The 21,014-nt window shown below is 50.0% G+C and overlaps 1 protein-coding gene across 3 annotated transcripts in view; it reads left to right on the forward strand.

The window, feature by feature from the left end:
• The window catches only part of NEXMIF (neurite extension and migration factor), a 167,391-nt gene that overhangs the window by 115,591 nt on the left and 30,786 nt on the right, over nucleotides 1-21,014 (forward strand). For all 3 annotated transcript variants that reach the window (XM_027896639.1, XM_027896638.1, XM_027896640.1), the window contains exon 2: nucleotides 562-696. The gene's annotated coding sequence lies outside the window, so the exon portion shown is untranslated. The remainder of the gene's footprint in view (nucleotides 1-561; nucleotides 697-21,014) is intronic.

A 21,014-nucleotide genomic window follows, 5' to 3' on the forward strand; every position in this document is an offset into this window, starting at 1 on the left:
GGTGGGAGATTAATCTGTTTTTTAGGGGGGGTACTTGCTGGTACAGTGACCAAATCACCGATCCCTTCCCATGCTAGGAGTCCTCCCGTCATTCCAGGGGAGATGGGTGAATTGTCTGCCGAAACTCGGCTCCTTCCCTGCTTTCTCACAAGCTGATGGGGTATTTTGGGCAGCAGAAGAGCGTTTGTCAGGGTTGTTGCTGCAGTTTTCTCTCTTCCCGTGGTGCTTCCACGCTGCTCAGGCCCTTTCCAGTGCTCCCATGGCAATTCCATGGGCCTCCTTGCAAACCAGCAGCAGCCCCTTTGCTGCTGCTGCTGCTCAAACGCTGCTTGTTATCCTGGATTTCCTTTTTCTCCTTCCATTTTAGAAATTGCTCTTTTTTTTTTCCCCCCCTGCTGTATCACTGACAGCCACATTCTCCTTGACAGTTGTGATATTTGTATGTGTGCATAAAAACAGTAGGAAGCATTTATGTAGGTGTCACTAATTTAATTTAATATAATCTGATCCGTATGTATAGAGAGGACTGTTCTGACTGAAACGCTTCTCTTTATTTTGCAGTCTTCATCGTCATCAAATACAACTCCTTTCATTCTCCTCTTCCATTCACCTACCCAAAGACCAAATCTGGAAATAGTAACCAAAAGAGAAGCCCACGTCACACACAGAGCAGGGAAAGGTTGAAATAATTGAAGGGTAAGTCATTTTTTTCACCTTTATTCCGTGTGTAAAGCCACAATAGTAGGTGCAGGACTGTGCAAAGATAGCTGTTAAGCACATGCACAGCTGCTTTGTGTGCAAAGTGGAGAAAAAAATGACTGAAATGCTGATTTACTGGTGAAGGAAAGGTATTGCAGGTGACAAAGTGCCCGGAACGGCAGCGTGCCGGCGGTTTGGAATGTTGGCACTGGCACTTTGGAATGTTGGTGCTGGTTCTTCTCATCCTGGGCCCATCTCTGCTCCTGCCTGGGTGGGAGCAGCGGCTCTGCCCAGTCTGGGGGCTTGGCATGGCTTTGGCTGGTCTGAAGGAGCTTCCCAGCTGAGCAGGAGCTGGGAGATCGGAGTCTCCTGCTGCTGAAGAGCTCTTGTGTCATTTCCTTCTCTCTCTCCCACTCCGAGCTGGCTCAGCTGGGCTGGTGATCCGTGTGCGTGTGGGGCAGGATGTTTTGCCTTGCTGCTGATTTCTGCAATCCCTCCCTTCTGGGGGCTCCACGAGCTTTTCCTGGAGAGCAAGCCGGCGGTGCCTGTGCCGGGATTTTCCGGAGGAAGGCGTTGGTGGGGGCTGGAGGAGGGACAAACCCGCCCGGCAGAGCGGGGACGGCCTCTCGGTGGAAATGTTTGTCTTCAGGCTTCCCTTTCGCTGCGAGGGTGGCGAATAAAATAGGAGGAGGTAGAAAACCAGCTTTTGTGAGATTCAGAACCCTGGCTGAAGCATTAGTGAGCTCCAAATGTTAGGGAATGCGTTTTCCCACCCCATTCCCGGCTCCGTGCTTGCGTACACTGCATTTCCACAAGTGTTCTTATGTAGATGGACAGGATATGCCTTTGCTTACATGTGAGATCTTCTTTTTAAACATCTGGATTTTCTGGTTTATTGCTGCTGTGGGTTTCTTTTTTTCTTACCCCTGCAATGTTTGTTCATGCAAAATTCATATCTGGGAAGGGCATCTTAAATCCCTGCTTCTGAGTCAAAAAGGGAAAGTATGGAAGTGAAAAGAGAGATTGTATCATTTAAGAAATATGATTCATGAATTAATCCTCGTCTGTTCCACCATCTGTGGCGTGCGTTTCAATACAAAAATCCTTGGTTATATCTCTTTAAAAAGCTTTCTTCTTGCTGACTGCCTGAGTTTGCTGCAGCACTAATGGGGAATTAGCTTCTTTTGGAGGAGATTTTCATTCACACCCTGGACAGGTTGCCCCAACCTGTGTCCAAGCTGTAGGTCGTTGAGGGGGGCTCAGAGCTTTGTTTTTTGGGGGCTGCCAGCTCTCTGTGTAATGCCATGATGAGCATGACATGCAGGGAGAGCCTGTGCAGGGCTGCTTTTTGCTGTGGAAGCGTTGGATGGATCTCCCACCAGGATGGAGGGGATGGAGCAAGGTACGGGCAGTGATGGCAGGAGGTGCAGGCAGCCATTAGATCTTCCTGCAAAAACAAGTGGCTGTTTCTAAAAATGGGCTGAGAGTGTATTTTGTACTTGATGCTCCAGGAAATACAGGATTGAGGTAGTCCCCATCTTCTGCTTCCTAGTGGTGTTTATGTAATCCCTTTATGGAGATGTGAAGAAGGGGAAGGTTGCCCTTCATTGCCCCGAAAGAGAAGCTGTCACAATTTATGCCTCCATGAGAAACTGGGAATGAAAGGGCACTGGAGTTTTGGGGGGTGACTTGAGAAGAGTCTCCTTTTTCTGATTTGGTTTTTTGAATTGTTTTCCAGCTTTTTGCAGGGAACAACTTTCTTTTTTAAACATATTTCTCAGGCTCCTGTTCCTGAAGCAGTGCCTCCGGTTTGCTGCTGGGGTCAGACCCGAGATGTGTGAGCCCTTCTCCTCCCTCCTGGACAGTCCCCCAAGCAGGTCAACATTTCAACACCTGCATCCCCCATCGGTGCCTTTCCTGGACTGATCCCTTTCCTGGCCTGGGGCACTCGCTGCCCATCAGTTTTCTCCCGCCTCACGGCGAGTGCTGGTCAAAGCTTGAGCGTTCTCCTGGTCGTTCTGGAGGAGGATCTGAGGGGCTGGAGATGGAGGATGGCTGGATGGCCACAGCCCCTTCTGTGCCAGTGGCACTGCTGCGAGCACAGCCCTGGAGAGCTCCCGGGCTGCGATAACGCTGATGGATGGAGGTTATGCGGGAGCTCAGTTCCACGCTGAAATATTGCGGGTTTATTGCCATCCCATTCATCCTGTTTTCATGCCTTTCTGCCTCCCTGACTCATTGCCACGCGGCCTCTGCTTTCAGCTCCTGTCTGCTGTGGGAACACCCACTGGACAGGATGGGAGTGTGGCAAAGCCCTGCTGCTTTTTTTTTTTTTTTTTTTTTTTTTTAATTGAGCATCTAAAGGCAGGATGGGAAAAGTCGTTTGTTGGAAGCAGGAATGAAGTGTTTAAATGAAGGAGGAGGTGGGGGATGCTCTGCCCCACAACCAGGTGCTGAGCTCTCTCAGGCTCTTGCATTGGTCCCTAAGGAATGATTTTCTGTTCCTCTGTGTTATCACAAATCCCTTTCTGCCCACTCACTGGGAAGTCCTTGGCCATGCAGGCATGACATGAAAAGTAAACTCCAGGATCCCAACACTGCTGTGTCTTAAGGGAAAATGGTGTCAGCAACTGTTTAACCCAAATTGGAATTCAGCTGAATTACATCCCTATCCCAGCAATAGGACCTGAGGGAATGGCTGGAGCTGTGTCAGGGCAGGCTCAGGGTGGATCTCAGGGCAAGGTTCTTCCCCCAGAGGGTGGTTGGCACTGAACAGGCTCCCCAGGGCAGTGGGCACAGCCCCAAGGCTGCCAGAGCTCCAGGAGGGTTTGGACAACGCTCTGAGGGACAGGGGGGTTTGTTGGGGTGTCTGGGCAGGGCCAGGGGTTGGACTGGATGATCCTTGGGTGTCCCTTCCAGCTCAGGATGTTCTCTGATTCTGTGACATACTGCATGGAAATACCCATGGGAATGCAAACCAGGATGGGCACCCAGCTCTCTGTCCCCTCACCCCCACAGACACACCTTGTGTTTACAGCTTGTCCCAGGAGCTCTGGCTCGTTTCTTGCGTGCCTTTACAATACTTTGCAATTTTACTTGTTACTTAATTGCTTCAATCTTTTTTTTAGTGAGAGTGTCTAGGCTTGTTTGCCATTTTTTATCTGCTGTGCTACAGTCTGGGTTAGTCTGAGAAGCAGAGATTGTTTCCTGGGGTCTCCTCTGCAAACCTGCACCTCTGTCAGGTGTGTGCTGGTCCTTCCTGTGCCAGCTGACAACAGGAATCACATGGCCAAGGTCACCATAACATGAGGATTGTGGACTTTGTTCCTTGAGAAGGTCCTGTGCTTACTTACATGGCCAGTGTTGGCGTTTTGCAGAATTTTGAGACCCCACAGGAACTCTGCTGGTAAAAAAACCCAACCAAACCAACAAGAGGTAAAAAAAAATTCTGTCAAAAACAGGAGACAGAAACAGTCCAAGCATTTCGACATGCAGATTCCATTAACTGTGGGTTTTGGTTTTTATTTTAAATTTTATCTAAAAAAATCAGCAGTTTCTACTTAAAGAAAAAAAAAAAACACGACATTTATGCTCAGCATAAATATGTTTTTATTTCTGCCACAGAGGGGGGTTGTAAATGAGGGGTCTGGGAGATTCCCCCAGCTTCTCCTCCCTGCCTTTGCAGGATGCCCTGATCCCCAAGGGTCCCCTGGGAGGGTGACAGTGGAACAGGGAGGGTGACAGTGGCAGGGAACACGTGACTTTCCTCCGAGGTTTCTTATGTGGGCAGCTCACGGAGAGGGAAGCATCGATTCCCCCTCTCTATTCTTTAGGAACCCCAGTGAAACAGCTGCTTGTTTCTCCCAAACAATTATGCCAAGACGGAAATTGGCTTGTGTCTGTACGGACTTTTTGGATGGGGAAAATTCGGCAGTAATAGCTGGAAAAATAATATGGGCTAGGAGATAATAGATGCCTAAGGGATAGAATTAAGCAGTATTTTACAACCAAGGAAGAGGGTTTGACAATAAATAGTTTGCCTTTGACTTCCTTTTTGTTTGCCAGAGGAGTGATGCCGTTTTGGAGAGGTTGTCCTGGGATGTGTTTTCCAAACAGATGTAGGAAAAGAGGGAAGGTGTGGGGGTTTTTCCCTCCTCCTGGGAAGGCTGGTGCCAGGGCCAGAGTGCAGCATGTTGGCACCGGTGGCACATTGACTGTGACAGGGATGTGACACTGGAGCTTCCTGTGGGAAATGCCAGCAGTGCAGGGGGATGTTTAGAAGAGAACAGCGAGGTTTGCCAAACGAAGCGGGAACAGGATTGGTTTTAAAATGCCCCAGGGAGCCCAGGAAGCTCAGGAAGGGGAGGTGGCGTGTTCAGCACCCCAGCAGGGTCCCAGAGGAGTTTATTCCTGATCTCCCTGTATTCTTGCACTGCTGCTTGACTGCCTTGGGCTGTGCAGGAACCCATTCCCAGTAATGCCATGACAGTGGGATTTGGTTTTGTTCTGCTGTCCCTCCACATGTGCTTTTCCAAACCAGCTCTGTGAGCACCTTGCTAACGGGGTTGTGTCAAAATGCTGTTTTCTCCATTTTGGGAGGCTCATACCACTGTCCCCTTCCACTCCTGCATAGGGAATATGCCAGCTGGGCTGGGAAGATGCCCTGGTTGCCTCCTGGTGCTGGTGGTAAACACTCTGGAGACTGCAGGGCTCTCATTCCACTCCAAGGGCAGCGTCACGGGCAGGACTTGCTCATCTTCACTTTGCAGGGAATAAAAACGCAGTTCAAACAGAGCCTGCAAACCCTAATCCACCTTCCCGGAGATGGATTTGGGTGCAGCAGGTTGAGATATGAGGTCTTTAGCCCAGGCCAGCTGCTGACAGCTTTTAATTTCCCAAACCTCAGGGAAAGCCTCCCTGCCAGGTGGGGGGATTTCCTCAGCACGAGTGGGATGCAGGACAGCCCCAAGGTGCCGAGTGCTGGCTGTCCCCAGGGGCTGAGGGGGTTCTCAGGGTGCTCAGCACCTCTGACAACGAGGCCAAACTCTGGTGCATCCAGGACGGAATCATTAAGTCGCTGTTGCATTAAGACTCTGTTTTTATTCATGGAGTGTAATGTGATTCATTTGCCCTTTTGCTCTCGTGTTGAGAAGGCAGTCATCTCGTATGCATCGCTGGCTGCAGGCAGAGCTCTAGTTATTTATTATTTTTGGGGTTTGAGGATGTGAGGGAGCAGACATTTTCATCATGTGCAGAGTGGCCGCAGAGTTGAGACTCATCTGGTTTTTTCGGGGGCTGCAGGAGCCGGTTCTGGCCACGCTCTCCCAGCCCTGGTTGGGAGCATTTACCTGAGCTCAGCTGTCCTTCTCCAAGCCTCAGGAGTCTTTATCCTGCTCCAGCCTCTGTGCCAGGGCAGCACTGGAGCCCCTGCACCTCAGCCAGGGCCTGGGCTGGGGGCACAAGGGACACACTGGGGTGTGTTGCTCAGCTCTGTTGCTGAGCATCTTCTGGTGTCCCAGTGACACCCAGTCCCCACCAGCTCCTTGCAGAGGGGTGGGTTAAGCCATTTGCTGGGGAACACTTAAGTGCTTCAGAACCCAAACCCTGGGCTTATGGATGTGGCACAGGATCCTGCTGATCCATGGTGGGATGTAGGATGGGACCCTGCTCTGCTTGATGAACTGATTAAAAATGGGTGAAGGAGACTGTGGGTCCTCGCTACTGCTTGGTGCAATTAACTGCAACCAAGGGAAATTATTCTTCCTTGGAGTTAAAAGGAAAAAGGCACCAAGCAAGAAAAGAGTACAGAACACCAAAGAATGGAAAAAATACAATTATTTTAAATGTTAGCATGGGGAGCATTAAATAAGCCACTAATTCCAAAAGAATAATGATGAGTAAACTAGTTGGAATCACTGCCTCTTGTAATGGGACAGGCCCTGAGCAGTTCAGCTCCTCGTGTTGGATCTCCACCTGCAGAACAAGAAGTAAGAAATTCCTCTCCAGCCCCAACTGGCCTGGGCAGCCCTTTTTAAGCAGAAAGCTCTGAACTCTGTCTTGCTGTCAGATTCCAAGCAGTCCCACTGCAGGGCACAGTGACTGTCTCAAAGTCTTCAGGTGACCCTGGATTTGTGACACCACAGGGTCGCAGTACGTGTACGAATCAATAAGGCAGATTTTAGAAGCAAAGGGCAGGAGGAGGAGGAGAGTTAACTGCATGTGTTTCTTTTCTTTTTTGCCTTGGCCTTTTCTTCCCTTTTTTTTTTTTTTTTTTTTTTCCCCTCCCCCCCATACAGTTCACAGCCCAAATCCATGCTGGGAAGGACCCACTAACAGCAGCAGGAAACAAGGTCTGAGGCAAAGACACGAGAGAGGGCTCGAGCTGGGCGCTTAATTTGATGATTTTCCTGGGCTTTGTCGATGGGGAGGCATAAGAAAGGGTCAGGTGTGGATAAAGATAAGGAGAAAGGGTTTTCAGGAGAGCTTGGAACCGGGAGCTGTTCGGGAAGGGGAGGTTTTCAGCCTCCAAGGATTTGGGTAGACAAAAGAGGAGAGGCGCCGTGGAAGCGGGAGGTAATAACGCCGACCTTCTCCGCCCTTTGTTTGCAACCAAGAAATGCACAAATCGCTGCTGATATTGCTGAGTGCTTTCCTGCTGCTCTGTGGCTTGATTTGGAGCTGCAGCCGTTCTGAGCCTGGTTCCTGACTTACAAAAAAAGGAAAAAAAAAAAAAAAAAAGGAAGCAAATCCTGGCCGATGGAATCGTCCCTTCCACGGAGCCCGCCGGGAGGACCCCGTCACCAACACCTTCACCTGACGTCACGCCTGAGATCCTGGTTGGGTTGTGTGCGGATTAAAGCCTTTTGGAGAGTTGCAGAAAGGTCAAAACCAGAAAAGAAGCTCTAATAGCAGTATAGCAACCAGCCGGCTGCATTGGGTTTCATTTTACTGCCATAGTAACACCATGAGCCTCGGTGTTAGTACTGTGCCCACTGAATGCCATCCCCCCCTCTTTTTGTCAAGAGACAAGCCCATAAGAAGGTATTTTCTTCCTGAAGAATTTCTCTGAGGCAGTAATGGGCTTTTTGGAGGGTTCAGTCCTCGTACCCAGAGATGTAAGGTGGGTGATTTACAAGGCACTGTGCAAATGCCAAATTGTTAGGCAGAACTGCTGCTGATTTAGAAGGCAGTTAATGCTCTGAATGTGCCAAGTGCCAGTAGAGTGTTTCTACAGATGGAATAACTGGAAATATTGGAGAGATTCCAAAGGTTTAATCAAATTCAACCAGTTTTTTTTTTTCTTTTTCTTTTTTTTTTTTTTTTAAACTGCAGAATTCTCTGAGGGATGAGGGTTGAAATAGTAGATTATTCCATTGCTGTTAGTACCACGGGGGAGATTTTCACAGATGAACATAAAGTACAGACTTTGAAGCAAACACATAAGTGGGTCTATAAACAAAGGCCGGAGCAGCAATGCCGTGAAATCCTGGACCAATGTAGGGAGCATCTTAGATTCTCTGGCAGGAGGCTCCTTGGAAGCAGAACAACGGGTTTTCAGTCACGCAGCACAAAGAAAAGTGGCAGCCACAGCGTCCCTGGTCCAGTTCTGCTGGACCCAGGCAGGTTTGGGTGGGATTCTGGGCATGAGGACCCTTTCCCCGGCTCACCACCTTGCTGGGGTGTGCATATGTTTCTGCACAGATGCACACCTTCCCCTAGTCTTGTTGACAGCCTTTCCAAGGCTTCTTGTTTAGCCAGACCATATGTGCTTGGGCATGGAGATAGTGGGATGTGGAAAGAGCATCGTGTTATCCTGGGGCTGCAGGAGCGGTTCCGAGCGGGCTCTGTGGGTGTGGGGACGTGGGAACTGCCCGCTCCGCGTTCCCCTCGTTCGTCACAACCAACTTCCAGCAAGCCCCTTCCCTTTTGTTCTGTCCCCAGATCAGCCCTCCCTGTCCTCTCCTTAAATATCCATCCCAAGCAGGGCTGGAGGGGACGCTGTGTCTGCAGGTAAAGCGTCACTGCTGGAGTGACGTGAGGCCAGGCTGGAGAAGGGGTTGGAAATTTTTCCGTGGGGTTTCATCCCTCACTGGTGCAGGAAGTGAAGAGCCCGTCCCCATTGCTGGCAGCAGGGTTTTGTTTTGGGGGCGAGGTGGCAGAGCCAGGAGCCCTGAGGGTGTGGGCTGGGAGGAAGGGCTGTCCCAGCAGCGATGCTGCAACAGCGCTGGAGCTTTTGTCCTGCTGGGTGTTTTTTTTTCTGTGTGATCTTCCTTCAACAGCATTTTCAGTTTTTGCAGAGGGCCTGACTGGATCCGTGGATCCATCATTCATTTATTTTATTTTTGTAAGAAAAGGAGAGTTTCCTGCTTTTCCTGGAGTGTTTGGTGTTGATCCTCTCTGGAGTTGGGGACCGTGTCCCTCTGAGACGTTGCCTACTCCCCGCGCAGACCCCCGTGTCGCTCTGGGCAGGATTTCTCACTGAATAAATTGCTCCAAAGCTATCAGCCTCAATGCCACAGTCTGCTGCTCCTGCTTTCCTGCCCCCACCTCCACCCTGCCATTGATCCAGCCTGCTCCCTGTTTGCTGCAGTCAGGGCTGCCTCTGCCACTGTGCACAAATTGCCTTAAAACTGAATTGGTTAAAAGCATTTTATAAACATTCCCTCCCCTTCCTGATACTGGTCACTGTGCCAGCCAGAGCTGGGAGCTTGTGGATGACTTTACCTGGCTGAAGGATGGGGGAAGATTCCTAATTTTGTGGGTTTTTTTTAATTAAAGCCAATTTGGAAATTAAAAACAAGATGGTCATGGGAATCAAGTTCCTGAAGAAGCTGTTGTCTGCGGATCTGTGTCCTAGGCAGTGCAGGTGCTACACCACCATTCTAGGTGGTGTATCCTGCTCAGACAATGCCCTGGTGTGCCTCACTGCCAGCTGTCCCTTGGCTGTGCAGGGGTTGGGTTTGCTCTGTGCCATGTGCCACCAACCCCTTGGAGATGTGAGCTCTGGTGCTCGTGCTGCTGCACTGGGCAGTGCTCTGGCAGCTTTGTCCCCAGAGGCACCAGGATGGTTGTTTTCCTGCTGTTGTGGTTGTGGCCTGACTAGAGGCACTGTGGAGATGTAGCCTGTTGTGGTCTCTTCGGAGCTGTTAAACCCATGTAATGCCCTGAGGCACAGGCAGGTCCACAGGGTGAGGTTCAAGATGCCCAGGATTTTGGAGTGTATCCCTCTGAAGAGCCTGGGCCTGGCAGGAAGGAGGTGAGCCCATGCTCACCTGCTCGGAGGTGAGGAGATGTGCTCACCTGCGAGGCGTGGCTGCCTCTGATCCGGAGCTGCAGGAGCAGCCAGTGCCACAGGAACTCTCCCTGGCAGACACATCCACACACATCTGCCTGGATGCAAAGAGCTTTTGTGAAGGCTGTGGAAAGCAGGCTTGGAAATAAACAATTTTGCAGGTAGTTTCGAGTATCACCCTGGAAGGTGTGTTTGTACAAAAGGTGGTACACTGCTTCCAGCAGCTGGTGATGTTCTGTTGTTTCACATTCATCATCCGTCCCTCCCAAGCTCCTCTTCACTCCAAATACTCACACAAGAGCCCTTCTGAAGCAACATTTATCTCGAGTGCTGCTATATCAGGATTCATCGATCTTGTCATAAGATCATCTGCACCAAATGGAAGCTCTGGGGTGGAAGGGGGACACGTGCACTCTGTTCCTCTGGGCCTGTTCTCGGTGCTGCTGAGAGCCCTGACTCGAGGTAGGACTTGGTTGAATCTTCCTTGTAAGGTGACCCATCCCAGAGCCTCCCCACCGTGGAGGGGCCCCGCTCAGTGTGATGATCTGTCTCCAGGAGGTGCCCAGGACCCAGCTAAGCAACTACAGCAAACTTTAACTCAGTCCCCTGACACCCCTTTAGCCAGTTTGCAAATCCCTGTGGAAGTCTGCCTGAATTCAGTCTTCCAGGATTCCTCCTTCCTGCCCTTGCCCAATGGTCCTTGGTCCTGCGGTCTCTGTACCACCTGTTGTGCCTTCTGGGGAATATCCTGGCTCTGTGTTCCCAACACTTGCAGGCCTACTCATGCTGCACTGAAAGTGGTTTGAACAGATCCTCCTTAACCTCTTCTCTAACATCTTGTCTGCAGGAAGGGGTGATTTGGAGGGGCAGTAAACACATCTGGCGTTATGGACCTTCTGACCTCCTCCCCTATTCTCTGCTGATGGCAAATGTGATGATGCTGCATCAAACACACTTTAGGATTCTGTGGTCCTGACATCTCTATGTGTTTCTTTTTTGGGTGTTTCTCATACGATAACGATAATATGAAATCCATGGGGTTGATGGTGGGCAGGCCCTAGCACAGGTTGTCCAGAGAAGCTGTGGGTGTCCCATCCCTGGAAGTGTCCCAGGCCAGGTTGGACAGGGCTTGGAGCAACCTGGGCTGGTGGAAGGTGTCCCTGCCCGTGACAGGGGGTGGAACTGCATGATCTTTAATGTCCCTTCCAGCCTAAACCATTCTGTGAGTCCTGTATTGACAACCCTGAAGCACACCCAGAGAACTTCACCCCAGTGGTGCAGATTTATTGGCACATTCTTGCTCAGAGAGGACCCCCTCCAAGTACAGACAGCAGTTTCAGTTTCTGCTCAGGTGTTGACGTTCCTGTTGTGCTGTAACACAGGAGGTGACCGTGCTGCTGATGGCTGTGTCAGGCTCAGCAATAAACTATCAGGAAATTCTTGGTTTGCTACTGCTCTGGGTCCAGATCTGAGCCAGAGGTGAGGTGCTGCTGTCAGCGTGCTGCAGTCCCGGCCCTACTTCTCATCCTCGAGCTCTTCCTTTGCATCTCTTTTTAAATGTTACTCCCCCAGGAGCCCGATTTCCTCTCCCTTCCCAAGAGCAGGAGAAGCAAATTGGCCCAGACAGCGCTGCTTGTCCGTGTTTTCCAGCGCTGACCTCGTGTGCCACAGCTGGATGCCATCCCAGATCTGCTCACGTTGGCGTGGCTGTGTCACCCTGCCCTTGCTGGAGAGGACACGACAGGGAATGAGATGAGGTACGATGGAACCCACTGGCCTGAGGGGCCGTCTGAACTCGGGCAAACCGAGCGCTCCTCGGTGAGATTCTCGAAGGCAGCATCAGCAGGAGAGGGATAGACCCCCCCCCTCCCCCCCCCAAAATGAGATTATAAACCAGAATCTCCTCTTTCGGGGGAAGTGCCACAAAGAGCAGGGTTTCGAGGCTCTCTGTCAGGTTTTCCTGTTTTCTTCAGAACATCTCTTTCAAAGGAAGTATAGAAAATGTGCAGGAGAATAACTATCTCTCCCTCTCGGTGCTGATTTTCTTCTTTGTCAGCTCGTGGTGGTTGAAGCTGAAAAAGGGGGGAGCACTGGGATGTCCCTGGAGCCGAGTCACCCACCAGGGACCTCCTGCTCTTTGCTTCTCTCCTCCTCCTTTACACACCACGCAGTGCTCGTCCAGTGGCTCTTGGCCAGATGAAGAATTTAGTATTCAGGAAGTTGGGAAGTTTGACTGTCCTTGGTCTAATTAGTTCGTTAAGCACGGGGGAGCTCAGATCACAGTTCAAATGGCTGTAATTTGAGTGAACTTGAGACAATAGGAGAGGATTAAGTAGCAAAATTGTGTCTATTACTTTGGCCAAAAAAATAACTATTCAATTTGAGTTGAATATTTAATTTTCAGAACGTGAGGGCTAGGTATTAATATGGGCTTGGCAGAGAGTTCATCAGTTGTAAGACTGTGCTGAGAGTTCTTCACGTGCTGAGATCAGTGCTTGGAGTCGAGCACGACTTTCTGCAAATTCTCCTCTGAACAAATAATTGTCCTCAACAAAGAAGTGACTGGGGAAGATTTAGTTGCTTATTTTTGTAGGAGGCCCTCTTAAACAGTCTTCAGGTCTTAAAATCCCCTGGCTATCTATAAAATTTTGGCGGTGGCTTTTCTCAGGGAGGGGAACTGCAAGTTCCTTTCATTTCCCAGGCTGAGAGCTTCGCTGAAGGAGATCCATCTCCACGGGTCCTCCTCCTCAGACGGGCGTGGCAGAAATACAAACACCAGGATACCCTGGGGATCCAAAATAACGCAGTCTGGGGTGGCTGTTCTCTCTCCCTTGGCAAGGTGTTGGAGTCCAGGTGTATTAGATGCACGTGCTGCGTCCCTGGAAGTCCTGATGTTGTTTTCATGCTTTCAGTGGTGTTGTGCAAGGCATGGCTGAGGGACAAAATAATTCTCTGCCTATCTGAAATGGGTAAACAGTGCATTTTATCTTTTTTTTTTTTTTTTCCTATTTGAATATTGTGTGCCTGCATCTGTTCCAGTAGGGGGAAAACAATGCTAATTGGAACATTTTGAAGGGGTTTGGAGTAAATGAGAACAAACATCACCGGGCTGAGAAATTTAAAGGGAATTTGGTCGAAATACTGGCGATAGTTTTAGTCAAAATATCTGAATTTAGGGACTTACTGCAGTGTTTTTAGTTGGCTCTGCCTTGTTGAGTGTGGCGAGAATAAAAGACAGTTGATGGCTGATTTCTGCATGAGCTGAGCTCACAGGGCAGTGTGAGAGCATGGAAGCACTTAGGTTGGAAAAGCCCTCTAAGATCATCAAGTCCAGCCGTTCCCTCAGCACTGCCAAGGCCACCACTAACCCACATCCCCAACTACCACAGCCACACATCTTTTAAATCCCCCCAGGGATGGTGACTCCACCACTGCCCTGGGCAGCTGTGCCAGGGCTGGACAATCCTTTGGGTGAAGAAATTCTTCCTAATATTCAACCTAAACCTCTCCTGGTGCAACTTGAAAGCAGGGCCGCCCTGCTCCTGCCTTTTTATTTTCCTGAAATAAAATCAGGTTTAAGCACTGCATAAGCAATGCATCAGACCCACATGGTGTTGTCCTTTCTTGCTGTCTCATCGATGTCTGTGACCTGCAGGGGTGTGATAAGGTGTCAGATCAGCAGCTCCCTGCTGGAACCAGGTCCTTCCCATGCCAACCAGCCAGATGCTTGCAGGGAGCACCAAATGGAGCTCTCTCTGCTGCAGGTGGTGGTGGTGCACTGGGGGATGTGCTGAGGTCCCACACAGCCATGGTTGTGTTTTCTGGATGGATAAAGAGGTTCCTGCACAAGCATATTTAGCGCTTAAAATGCTTTTGTGCTGTGCAGAGCAAAGGGGCACAGAAGCACCATAACACTGAATCCAGACTCCTTCGAAGTCTGAGCAAAGATCATGTTTACCAGTGGTGGTATTTTTTCATTTTGGCCTATTTCCTCATGTCTGACATTTTTCTCCTCTAGCACAAAGGCTTGTGCTTGCTTGGTTCTCATACTGGACACCTTTCAATCAGCCAGAGAACCATGCACTGTGTTCACCAGCATTCCAGTTTTAACTTCTGTGTTTGCTTCTTTCTGGAAGCCCCTTGGTAGGCAAGGGGTTAACAGCATCCTCATGGTTCTTCCAGTTACCCCATCAGGGCTGTTTAAAAATTAGCTTCCCCCCACTTACGGCACTATAATTAGGATACAGGAGTTGTGGGGAATGATTTCACAAAGTGACTTGGTGTACTCGCCCGTGCACCCCAGGGAGCCAGGCAATTATGCATACATAATTCTACTCTTTGAATATTTTCTCTTTCTCTGCATAATTTCTCTCTATTCATCTTTCCAGTGTCCTTCTGAGATAAACTTAGAAGTCTCAGCTTTCAGAATTTAAAAAAAGATCCTGTGCCTGCATGTGCACTATTTGCATTTAAACCAGCAGCCGGTCGAGGGGAGAGGCCGGGGAGGAGGGTGGTGGAGCCTGTGGAAGGAGCAGGAGAAGCCCTTCAGTGCAGTAGCACATCCACGCTGGCTGGTGAGGGATCAGAGGGGCAGGGAATCATAAAACTGAATCGTAAAACAGAGTCATGGAATTGTTTAGGTTGGAAAGGCCTCTAAGTCCATCACGTCCAAGTGTTCCCCCAGCACTGCCAAGGCCACCACTGACCCTCGTCCCCAAGTGCCACATCCACATGGCTGTTAAATCCTCCCGGGGATGGGGATACCCTGGGCAGCTGTGCCAGGGCTGGACAGCCCTTACCATGAAGAAATTTTCCTTAATATCCAACCTAAACCTCCCCTGGTGCAACTTGAGGCCGTTTTCTCTCTTCCCTGGGAGCAGAATCCCTCCTGTCAGGGATTGCAGAGCCAGAAGGTCCCCCCTGAGCCTCCTTTTCTCCAGGCTGAGCCCCCCCAGCTCCCTCAGCCCCTCCTGCTGCTCCAGCCCCTTCCCAGCTCCTTCCCTGGGCTCCAGCCCCTCCATGTCCTCGTTGTGAGGGGCCAGAAGTGCCCCCAGGGTTGGAGGTGCCTCAGCAGTGCCAGCACAGGGGTGGGCACTGCCCTGGGCTGGGTGCTCTCCCTGCACACCAACACTCAGGTTCAGGCCTCTCCATCTCCATGGGCACCCAGGATAATTCTGGAGATGCCCCATTTCGGTGCAGGTGTGGTTGTGTTTTGGGTCTAACGCCCTGTTTGTGCTGTTCTCACAGCTCCTTGCAGCCTGGTGAGCAGAGCACAAGTAAGTGCCGGCATCTTCCCCCTGGTGCAGAGTCAGTTTATCTCTATAAACTTGCTGTTGACATGATGCAATTTCTCCTGGTTGCAGTGTAGCTGCAGAGTAGCAAAGTTGTGATAAAAGACAACTTGTTGAAGGGATTCTTTGTCATACTCCCGATTCATCTACAATTCCTTTTTTTCCCTGGTGCCAGGAGTGTGCTGGGACTTTGCAATTATACCTACACTTGATGCCTGTTCCTTCTTTTTTCCTATCCCTTTCTTCCTTATCCAAGTTCCCCATTCATTCTCTCTTTCTTTTAGCTGCTTCTTCTCCCTTTTTTTTTTTTTTTTTTTTATTTTATCCACCACCTTCTCAAGGCACTGAAGCTGTAACTGCTTTACTGTGGTCTGAGGAAAAGCTACTGTTCTACTTCCTGAAGAAAGCTCATTGTGTGGTGCCATGAAAAAAGGTTTAAACAACACAAGGGAATAAAGGCACCACATTTCTCTGAAAGTTTTTCTTTTCTTTTCCTTTTTTATTTTTTTTATTTTTTTATTTTTTTTAAGGAATAATACATAAGCTGCTAGGAAAGGGCAGAAATGTCTCCTGCTTCTCTCTAGTCATGCCTGTCAGGCTGTGAAATTCTAAGGAAACCTGCTTTATACATGGGAGCTTGAAAGCTGGACCACCCCACCTCCAAACCTTTGCCATTCTCTGCATTACCCTCATAAGCCTAACAAAAAAATCCTCAGATTGTTCCCAAACAGCACAGAATCAAAGCTTACAAGGCAGTAGTGTAATTACTTGCTGTCTTTTTTGGTACCAGTTTATTGCCATCTTATGTAAGACACTCCAGCACGTTCAAAGGGGCCTTTTTAGCGGCAAGAGCTCAGTTATTCCACTATCAGCAGAGTTACTGGAGCCTGGCAGCAGTACAGGGAGGGAGGGGTTTGCATCCTGGCTCCAGTTCTGTGGAGAGGCCCTAGATGTGCCAGAGCCATCCCTGCTGGACCCCTTTCAGCCCCCAAGCCTCTGGTACATGTTGCACCCATCTGCACCACCTCATGTTTGTGTGCATCCGTCCCTTCCTGGTCAAAACGGCACCATTTAAAATTCATTCATTTATTTTATATGGCTATGATTTCTTAAATTCAATTTATTTAAAATTTTATGTTTATATATAAAATATATAATCTATGTATTTTATATTATATCCTTATATTATTTCTTTTACAATTATATAGAATTATTAATATTTTAATTTCATTGGTGGGGTGCTTATTATTATGACTGTTATTATTGCTATTATCATCATCATCATCATCGTCATTCCTCTTCTTTTCCATTGTCATTGTCATCACCATCATTCCGTTCCCTGTGGGCAGAGTCTCACCTAGCTGTGATGCTGCCGCCTGGGGTGATGAGTAGTGACCCAAATGTGTCTTGGGGTCAGTGCATGAAGGGCAGCGCTGCCTCCTGGTTTGACACTGGACATCTTTATCCACAGGGATTCCCTCCACTGGAAGGAACTGTGTGAAAGAACAAGCCTTGTCCTCTGCCCAACACGTGGCACTGGGAGGGAAAAAAGGGGGCAAAGAGAGAATTTTGTCAGCTCTGCTCCCAGGGAAAGAGGGACAGGAGGAGAGGGAACGGCCTCCAGCTGTGCCAGGGGAGGGGCAGGTTGGATAGTGGGGAAGATTTCTTCCCTGAAGGGGTTGTCCAGCCGTGGCACAGCTGCCCAGGGCAGTGGTGGAATATTTGTCCCTGGAGAGATGGAAAAGAATATCCAGATGTGGCACTTGGGGACAGAACACTACTCAGTAGTGGCCTTGGCAGTGTTGAGGGAATGATTGAACTCAAAGATCTTAGAGGGCTTCTCCAACCAAAATGATTCTCTGATTTTCTGATTCTCTGATTTTATGACTTCAAACAATGCTGTAGATTTGGTGCCACTTAAATGCAGAAGAGAGAAGTTCAAACAAAACCAGCTCTTTTAATTGAAGCTAGTAAAGAGGAAACATTTATTTTGCTCATGGCTATGTTAAACAAAGCTTTTCTTATGCCTGAAGTTGCACCTAAACCTGCTTGTGTTTCCATGTGAACTTTTATTCCTATTTCTATTTGTGCTCTGCTTCCCCAGTAAATAGGCAGGGTGCAAGGGTAGGAACGCTCCTGCCTTGCAAAGACACTTTTCTGGAGTGAAATGAAAATGTTGTTTTGTTTCCAATAATGTTGCAGCCAGCAATAGTTATTTTAGTAATAACACCCAGAAGGAAAGTCGCCCATCCTTGGTACATGCAGTGTGTAAGTGTCAGCTGTGAAGATGGGACTAGTCTGGTTTGAAAACTGGGAAATGAGGGAGGGTTTGTGGCTTGGTGAGGGGGAAAGCCAGGGTGGATTTACTGCAGCCTCTCAGGCACCTCTGTCACCTGCCTGTGGAACATCTCTCTTCCTCTCTGGGCACAGGAGCTGCAGAGCTGTTGTTGTGGCTTAAACCGCAGTAATGAATCTGTGCACGGAGATGCCATGAACTGAGCTCAACTTCTCTGCTTCCTCCTGATTTTCATGGTGGTTTCTCCAGCGGGAGCTGAGGCAGCTTCACAATCCATTGGCTCTTCCCAGTGAAAGATAATTTCAGAGAAACAGGCCCAAGCAGTTGGAGCTGGGACACACAATCCCAAACACTGCATCCATGGGCTCATCACCCTCTGTGCTCCTGAGGGGTTTGGGCACCCCACGCTCCACCGTTGGCAGAGGAGGTGCCAGCGTGCAGGGACCTTAAAGAGAGACATGGGGCATTTCTACCACTGCATCCTTCAGGGAAAACTGTTGACTCGTACAATGAGGCATTAAAAAGCAACTGACCAAAGCAACTTCCCAGATTGGCAAACTTGGATAAATTCAGTAACTCGGTGTTTCGCCTTTGGAAAAAGCCTTGGTCATTTAATGAATGAAGTGCCACAAAGCTTTCCCTTCCAGTTCTCTGTTTATTAGTTACAAAAATGGAGAATTTAGCCTAGGACGGGAGAAAGAAAAACCTTAAAGGCTTAAGTCTAGAATTTCCCTCCGAAGATGCCCTTAACTTTTTGCTGTTGTTCCCTCCACCTTCCAAACCAGCTCCAAAGTCATGATGGGTAAATGAGGTGACTTAAACCTCAGTTCCAGGTGAGCTTTGGAACAGAGACAGACCCCAGCTAGAGTTTCTGTACCTAGGTGGGCACAGGGACCAGGCTGGTGACATGTGTGGATCACGTACCCGTGCAGCTCCGGCCAGGACTGCCCAGAACTGCCAGTCTGGACTCGATGGAGTACTTTGGATGCTGCATCTTGGCAAGCGAGCGCTGGTGACAGATGCTCCTTCTTTGTTTTTCCCGGTATAAATCCAGCCAGGCTCTCAGAGGTGGGGGTTATTCTTAGCACCACCATTCAAGGCTTTTCAGGACAAAGTGCCTCTGCCCAGGAGGGAGTGTCAGCCACGGCTCCTTCCCTCACTCCAGGAAGGACATGGAGGGGCTGGAGCGTGTCCAGGGAAGGGAACGGAGCTGGGAAGGGGCTGGAAAAGCAGGAACAGCTGAGGGAGCTGGGAGTGCTCAGCCTGGAGAAAAGGAGGCTCAGGGGGGACCTTCTGGCTCTGCAACTCCCTGACAGGAGGGGGGAGCTGGGGGAATAATCAGGCTCTGCTCCCAGGGAACAGGGACAGGAGGAGAGGAAATGGCCTCAAGTTGCACCAGGGGAGGTTCAGTTTGGATACCGTGAAAAATTTTGTCACTGAAAGAGTGGTTAAACATTGGGATGGGCTGCCCAGGGCAGGGGTGGAGTCACCATCCCTGGAGTTGTTCCAAAAGTGAGTGGACATGGCACCTCCTGATATCGTTTGGTGGGCATGGCGGTGCTCAGGGGAAGGATGGACTCAGTGGTCTTGGAGGTCTTTTTGCAGCCTTAATGATTCTGGGATTCTCCCTCTGCCTTCTCCATTGGTTCAGCCCAGGATACTGGACTGCCAGCTCTTTGGCTGCCTTCAAAGCCCCGTTCCTCCCTCTTCTTCCCAACGGTGCAGATTCCCAGGAGCCTGTGAGGTTTTTAGGTGTTTCCTTGGCAGGGCTGGCACGTGTGTGACCCGCTGCAGACAGACCTCTTCCTCTGCAACCCGCCTGGCAGAGGGAAAACCTCTTCCTAGCGTTCCCCCAGACACAGCCTGCCTGTACCCAGCAGCTCCCCAGCCACGTGGGGTTGTGTGTGGCAGGAATAGTACTTCACAATATGCTTTCATTATCTGAACTCGCACGACCTATTTCTGCCGCCGTTTCTCACAGCTGGTGGGAGGCAGGAGCGAGGTATTTGTTTCATCACCGTGTTTTTGCTTAACTTCGAACTGACACGGTATTTACATGGAGCATCTCCCTGGGCATGGCTTGTCTATCCAGGCATTTGTTCCCCTTGGTGTTACTCTCCTCCTCCTCCTCGCGTTCCCCTGCCTGTGTTATAGCACCTGTTGCTTTTTGCCAGAAACTAGACCGTAAAATGTTCACAGTGGGGATAAATTGTTCCTGTGTGGCTCTGGGTGTTGCAGGGCTGGATCGTGCCTGGAGTCTGAGGGGCCTGAGGTGGCAGCCGGGAAGGTGATGCAGGGATCCCACGAGGGGAGATGGTCCCAGGTGTCTGTTCTTGTGAACCCAGACAGTGCTGTGAAACACCCATCAGCACCATCAAAAAGTTGTTGCTTTGGTTCCTGAAATGCCTTTTGCGTGGGGTCATGGCTTTATCCTTCACAGTGGCCTCTGGCTGGGATGTTCTGGCCTGTGACCCAGGTGGGAGTGCTGGTGCCTCTGCCTCTGAACACGAGCCTGTGTGTGGTGGAACGTGGTGTGGGAATCCCACAGCGCTCTGGCTTTGGGAAGCAGGAGGGCAGTGTGTGTTAATAGACATTTAACATCTCCTCTTGCCCGGTGCAGCCTTCCCTCCCAACAGCAGGCAGCGCTTCTGCGGCAGGAATGGCAGGAGGGGAAGGAGCAGGAGGCAGCACTTCTCCCCTTGGCTTCCCATAGGCTTTGGGGCATAGAGGGATGGCCTGGAGTTTGGAGAATGTTGAGCCTGCTGCACACAGACCCTCTCCTAAAGGGACAGGCTGGCACAGTTGGGAGTGTTCAGCCTGGAGGAGGCTCCGGGGAGACCTGAGAGCCCCTTCCAGGGCCTGAAGGGGCTCTGGGAGAGCTGGAGAGGGACAAGGGACAAGGAATGGAGTGACAGGACAAGGGGAAATGGCTTCCCACTGCCACAGAGTAGGGTTAGATGGGATATTGGGAAGAAATTCTTCCCTGGGAGGGTGGGAAGGCCCTGGCACAGGTTGCCCAGAGAAGCTGTGGCTGCCCCTGGATCCCTGGAAGTGTCCCAGGCCAGGCTGGACGGGGCTTGGAGCAACCTGGGCTGGTGGAAGGTATCCCTGCCCATGGCAGGGGGTGGCACTGGAGGAGCTTTCAGGTCCCTTCCAACCCAAACCATTCTGGGATTCCGTGGTTCACTGTCAAGGGAATTTTCACTTCTCCGACTGCGTCGTGTGTGATGTGGACACGGATACTCAGGATATTCCAAAGGCAGGCAAACCAAAGTCCCTTTTTGTATCATCACAATACTCTTTGATTAAGATCATTACAGCAACTGGTAGCAGCATGACTGGTGAGATTGAGTTGGTATTTCTGTCTCACAGGCTGCAGCTCAGTGTTCAAGCTGTCAGCCCAGATGCAATTTAAAAAAAAAAAAAAAAAAAAAAA

This window comes from Empidonax traillii, unplaced genomic scaffold (assembly GCF_003031625.1).
Source record: "Empidonax traillii isolate 1590-97213 ecotype Southwest subspecies unplaced genomic scaffold, ASM303162v1 scaffold505:size591145, whole genome shotgun sequence".
NCBI classification, from domain to species: Eukaryota; Metazoa; Chordata; class Aves; order Passeriformes; family Tyrannidae; genus Empidonax; species Empidonax traillii.